This window comes from Dipteris shenzhenensis, unplaced genomic scaffold (genome assembly GCF_047967505.1).
Source record: "Dipteris shenzhenensis isolate YYH24624 ecotype China unplaced genomic scaffold, Dip_SZ_1.0 scaf0073, whole genome shotgun sequence".
Lineage (NCBI taxonomy): Eukaryota > Viridiplantae > Streptophyta > Polypodiopsida > Gleicheniales > Dipteridaceae > Dipteris > Dipteris shenzhenensis.
The window spans coordinates 45529-51613 of NW_028239380.1; the positions used below are offsets into that span (position 1 = coordinate 45529).

General features: G+C 48.7%; 2 non-coding genes across 2 annotated transcripts; both read left to right on the plus strand.

Annotated features, from left to right (window-relative positions):
• Nucleotides 1-1876: 1876 nt before the first annotated feature.
• Nucleotides 1877-1949, plus strand: TRNAV-UAC (transfer RNA valine (anticodon UAC)). The gene has a single exon. It is a non-coding gene; the product is annotated as a tRNA-Val (tRNA).
• A 912-nt stretch (nucleotides 1950-2861) lies between these two features.
• TRNAD-GUC (transfer RNA aspartic acid (anticodon GUC)) lies at nucleotides 2862-2935 on the plus strand. Its single transcript has one exon. It is a non-coding gene; the product is annotated as a tRNA-Asp (tRNA).
• The last annotated feature ends 3150 nt before the right edge of the window (nucleotides 2936-6085 follow it).

The window sequence follows — 6085 nt, forward strand, 5'->3', positions numbered from 1 at the left end:
AACCCGCTTGACGAGAGAGATCCTGGAAGATCGAAGATCGACCGACCCCTGATAGATTACGCGCGACATCGAAGGCACTTGGCACGATAGCTTCTTTCTTTGATGAGCTGGCCGAAGGGCAGCAAGGGAGTTAGAAGCTGGTCTGAGGTCGAAGACCGAAGGTCCAATACGAGATGGAGCTGAAAGCAACATCGAATGAAGGCATTGAGATTGGATGCTGCTGGGAGATCTTTGCTCGACCTACCCCCCGCCTAATGATCGAGGGAGCTGAAAGCGACTGAGATCGTAGGGTTTGTTTGCCAAAATAATGGGAATGGTCGATCACTTCGAGGCGAAATAAGAAAAATTGTTTGTTGGCTCTCCGAATAAAACATGATAAGAAAGAATGCCTTTTTGAATGAAATGGGTTGTTTGGCTTTGTCGAATCCAAATGGGGGGACACGAAGCAGAGGCAATCGACGCTGAGCGAATGAATTCAAACCATTTGTTTGCCAATAAAATTCTAATTTCATGAAGAAATTGCTTATTTATTGACCCGAATGGCTGAAAGAAATGACCAAATTGGATGAATAATTCGCCCCAGCAGAAGCTAAAGGGCTATCCGACTTGGCTGGGTCGATCTCTGATACTCCAGCATCTCTGCTCCCTACCGGCACAAGATGAAATATCTCGGGATTAAAGCCGAGAGAGCCAGAGAAAAACGTATAGAATGTGCTCTTCCCCCTGTTGGACTAGGATTATTGCGAAATCGGATTATTGTTATCTGTGCTAGTCAATCATGAAAACAGAGCGATCTGTATTGATCTATAAATTTGCGTATTATAATGGAGCCACGACTGATTTGACCTTTTTCTTCCGCTTCAGGAGAATAGTTCCAATGGTAGAACAATGGTCTCCAAAACCAAAGGTTAAGGGTTCGAATCCCTTTTCTCCTGATTACCTAGCTCGGTACGAAGAGGTTGCGTTTCTTTACCACAGACAAGTATCATACTGGATATGGGGCACATAGCGCTGGGAAGGTCCAGAAAGATATACAAGGACCAGCTATTGCCCGGTTCGACAGGGCCCTAGTAGAGGTAACCAAGGACAAATGGGCCTCAGCCGCCTATTCTTATTTCCCCCAGTCGTACAAGTTCGAGATACTGGCGTAGCAAAAGTGCGTATCATTTGGGTGGCTAAGGGCACCTCTCTAGGCTACCTCCGGCCGGCCATCCGGGCCATAACAACAAATCGGAGGCGGTTCGCCCTTGGGATATCTTTTCCGCTTTTAGCTCCTCCATCTCTTGTGCCGGACGGGAGGGAAGGACGGTCAATTCCGAAAGATTTTCCTTCCTTTGCCTAAGATTTGGCCGTTTCTCCATTTCCGCCATTTCTTGTTTTGGAAATGGGGGTACTTGTTGGTTCCCTAACGGGAACCCCAGCAACTCAGCGCTTTATCTCCGGAGAAGCGCTTTTGCGCGCTTCGCTTCGAGGGTTATCTCTTTCCGGAGCGCGTTTCGCGCCCCGCACGCCATTTCTCTCGGGAATCGGGGAAGGGAATCTCGCGGCCCTCTTCTTCAACCGGAAGCCAGGCCACTTATCCACCACTTCGCTCTAACTAAAAGGCCGAGGGATGGATGCACTTCAATGGCGCAGCGACTCAGGGCACAAAGCGATGAATTACCGGTAGGGATATGTAGTAAGATAAAGCGTCGAGCGATCAATGGAAGAACACCATCGAGAAACGCACCACTCATGGTGTGCTCTTTGATAGTTGATGATCTGGCAATTCCAAGCAAGAGGGCCGGGGGGACGAGAGGACCTTGCCCGAGGGGGGACTCGATACGGGCCGGTAGGCACCGTAGAAGGAAAGGGAGGGCTGTGAGCCCCCTGCAGAGGGTAATTAGCTCAGTTGGTAGAGTGCCTCGTTTACACCGAGAGAGTCAGCGGTTCGAGTCCGTTATTACCCAAGGTTGGTTTTCCAAACCAAACACTGTAATTATGAATTGAATCCGGCGTATGGTTTTCAAATCCACTAATTTGATTGATGGTGGTACAACCACGGGAATCCCGGAAGGGGCAGAAGGAGCGAGCCCGCTTTATCCGCATGACGAAGAAGAAAAAGCTGAATAATACTTGCAAAAAACGTTATCACAGTTGAATGAGACGGAGGAAAGTGGCAGGCAGCCATCCACTTCGTGTCGTGGATGGCTGCCCGCCACTTTCTTCTCACAAAGCTTCACTGCAGCTCCATTGGCTACACGAGCGCAGCAGACGCTTTGTGTAATTCATCCACACCTGCGATTTCTCCTTCGGACTGCATCGCAGGTGTGGAACCACTAAAAGCTTGACAGATGGAGGCAAGGTTCGCAGAGAACGTGAAAAACGAGCAATTCTTTCTTTCTTGGAAACCGAAGAAAAAGAAGGTGCGCTGTCGCATGGCGTTTTCTTGGTTTATGGTACAATTCAAACTACTAGATGGTCATGAAATCTGTGGACCTTTCAATTCAATTGAAAAGCGTTGGGCGAGCGGCAGGGCGTGGCTCCGCTTGCTGCATAGCGAGTAAAGGCCGGGGGGCGGCTGGCTTCGCCTAAAAACCGATCCGAACTTGCAGATTGTGCCATTACTACTACGAGGCCCTCGAAATGCGACAAGACCACGGGTTGACCAACCTTCCTACTGCCACCGCCTTCAGGTGCGAAGCAGGGAGCCCTAGCCCCCGCCCGGCGCTGCGCGGGCCCGCCACGGCGGCCACTCACTTCATTTTCCTCGAAAGCCTCGTTCAGGCGGAAGATATAGTTTCAACCTTCGGATCTCTACTGGCATAGCCGTGCCGAGTGGAAAGATCCCGATGAAGAATCTACGATGATTCATGACGTTTGGGAAAATAGCTTAGTTGGTTAGAGTGCTGGTCTGTCACGCCAGAAGTCGCGGGTTCAAATCCCGTTTTTCCCGGTGAAACTTGAATCAGATTTCCTACAAGCAACGTCTCTGGGAAAAACCCAGTCTTGACTGCTTCTCGAATTTTCTAAAATTTAGTAATGACACGAGTTATTCTCCCTCCGATGGTCCACCCCGCCAAATTCCGTCCGGGAGGGATGGAAGGAGAATGGGAATCGGGATGATGCTCCGGAAGATGGGAATTATCCGTGCAACGATGCTCCGAAGCGTGGTTATTATCCGAAAGAAGGGAGGGAACCTTCGAAATTTACTAATTAGGGAGGAATGACAGGGAAAAGGGCGACTCCGTGGGATGTCTCGATAACAGAACTGACGGGATTGTACGTGGGTATAGTATCGATGAACATATTAAGAATTTCGCTACGACGCAGGGACTTTCCGAACAACTTTGGGATTTGAATGCGAATGATTGGGAGAGTTGGTTAGGCTGTTTCGACAAGTACAACCTGTCATTGGAGGTGTGGCAAAAAATTGCACCGCAAAAAAAAAGGGAGATTCGATATCGAAAATTTGAATGGATTCAGAGGGATCGGGGGAAGCTTTCTCGCTGAGCACGAATATGTCCTTCGTGAGAAACGAAACGATTATTCCATCTATACCGAAACCCCGTTCCTCAACCTAAAGTTGTGTTTTTTTGCGGTTTGGTGATTTTCTCACCAAACCTGAAATGGGAGTTTATAGATCATTTGAGTTTTTACAAATCGGAAGATTAAGAACATGAACTTCTCAAATAGCTACACCTGGTTCTGGGCCGGTTGATGCGAATACTATCGGAGGAGGAGCGGGATGTGCTAGTAACGGAATACCCATCATGGGTAACATAGTCCGAGCAACACTGGAAAATGTGACTAAAGTATAACCAGCCACTTTATTGGCAAATAGACATATTCCTAAGCCCGATGCACGAAAACCGAGAAGAATCGACTCGACTTTTATTCGATAATTCAGACAGGGATTTCACCACCGAAAGTCCTACCACAAGTAGAATGGCTAAGTCCTTAAAAACACCCAGCGGCGAGGTAACCGTGAAAGGAAAAACAGGGCCGAAGGATTATCATCCATCTCAGCAGCCGCGGAGAGCTCCTCCTGATCCGCGGGCAGATTCTGCTACTTCAGTTTCATGGGCAGCGTCATCGTATGCATCCGCATAGGTTTCGTGGACCTGAGCTCCTTTCGCCGCAATTTCCCCCATGGCTTTCTTTTGTTAACCCCCCCTTCCCTTCTGAAGTGTCAGCCAACTCCTATAATCCTCTTTCCTCCCCTTCCAAGAAAACCATGCTTGGTTGGATCAGTGTGGGCTGATGTTTTGTCCCACTGGAAAAGCCGCCGAATTCGTCACCAACTGGAAAGCGGAAGCGACTCACTGTCTCGTCTCATTCTCGGAGGCGGGGATGCTCTCAAATAGCTAACAGTGCTTTCGACTAAAGTTCCATTTCCTGGCACGACGGAGCTTATACTGTTTATTCGTGCAACGGTGCACGACGCTCTACCATCCCATTTAGAAATGATTCCGCAACCATTTGCGTACTTGAACGCAAACTGAATAGTAGTAATTCATGCTATTCCTCGAACTCAGACCACAGAGCTTCCTAAGAACTGGGAAAATGCTATGAATCTGTTTAAATAGCTTCGCCTCTTGCCCTAAAAGTCGCTCCGAAAATGTCACTTAAAGTCTTTTAACTGGGGGAAACAAAACCCACTAGACGAACAGCTACTAATACCTCCTCGTTATATACTGATATTCATTCCGAACTCGAAACACTAGAGATTGAAATAGCAAATAAAATCAATTCGCGCGTAAATCGTACTTATATTCCGTTGCTCTTCCCCGTCCGTTCTTGATATTTATGGCAGTTTAAAGGCTGGCAAAAGAAAAGGGCTAACCGCATTTCTGGACTTGTGCCGAGGGAGAAGGTTCCTGCTGGCCGGTTTCTTTCCTCATCAGGAGATAGGTTACACCTATATGCTTTGCTTCAGTTTCCTGTTCGGTAGAAGTTTCCTGCTTTAGGTGAGTGCAGGGGAGAAGCAAGGGAAAAGCAGAGCGCTTCCATGAAGGGAAAAGCAGATGGAAAAGCTTTAGGTTCCGGGAAAAGCTTTAGGTTCCGGGAAAAGCTTTAGGTTCCGGGAGAAGCTTTAGGTTCCGCTTCTGGCAAAGGTTTAGAAAAATGGGTTCAAGAAGGTTAGGTTCTTCAACGGCGCCACTCGAGATGGAGGCTTAATTACTCCTCCATCGGGAACCCAGGGGAACCGCTTTGCCTAGCTGATCCTTCTAATACTCAATTCCGGCAACATGAATCCTCCATCGGCAGGGGAACCGCTTCCTGTTTCTTCCTGCCTGCAAAGCCTAGCTTCATCATCTTATTCGTGATCGCTTCCCCGGAATGCTGCCAGCAATAATCGAAAGAGGATTGGGATCGAGGGGAAGAAAAAGAAGCGGAAAGCTGTTGTTCATTCCCATGGAACAGATTCGAAGTCTGTCGGGGAAGAGCCACTTTCCCAACCCAAAAAAAAGTGTTGTTGCCCTCAAGTTTTCCTGCTAGCCCTTGCCGTTGCTAAAAGTGCCATAACATTTTTATTGACCCAATTTCCCCTCTCTCCTCTCATGAAGGCTAGCGTTTTCGCGCGCGGGAACCCGACAACAAGAACGCGGGGTCTACAGGTCAAACGCCTCCAACGAGTGCTACTTTCCCTGCTCGTACGCTGGCCTTCTTGCCTTCAAATGATTGGGTTCCCCGATTGGTTATGACGCGAACCCGCTAGATCAGCCAAAACCATCTGCTCATCCCACTGAAAGCCACTCCACAAGAACGAGAGTGCTCAACGATGGGCAAGCTCCTTCCACTGAATCCGCTGATGCGTGGCTAATCGAGGCTACGAGGCACAGAGCCAAAATCCGGGGTCCCTTCTGGGCTGGGAAACCTGGATAAGTTCATAAGTTCTAGGCCCCTAGAAAAAAACTCTGTTCTGCCCGCCCATCGTCCGAATCATTCGTCCGGAACCGAGCTGCCAAGGCTGGAAGCGAGCATTTGATCCGGTTCACGCGTGAAGGAGAGGTGTAACCACACAGACATTCCGTGGGATGGTAAGGTGGAACCCCCCCATTCCCCTAATAAAATGAATGAATTCTGCAATACGGGGAAGAAC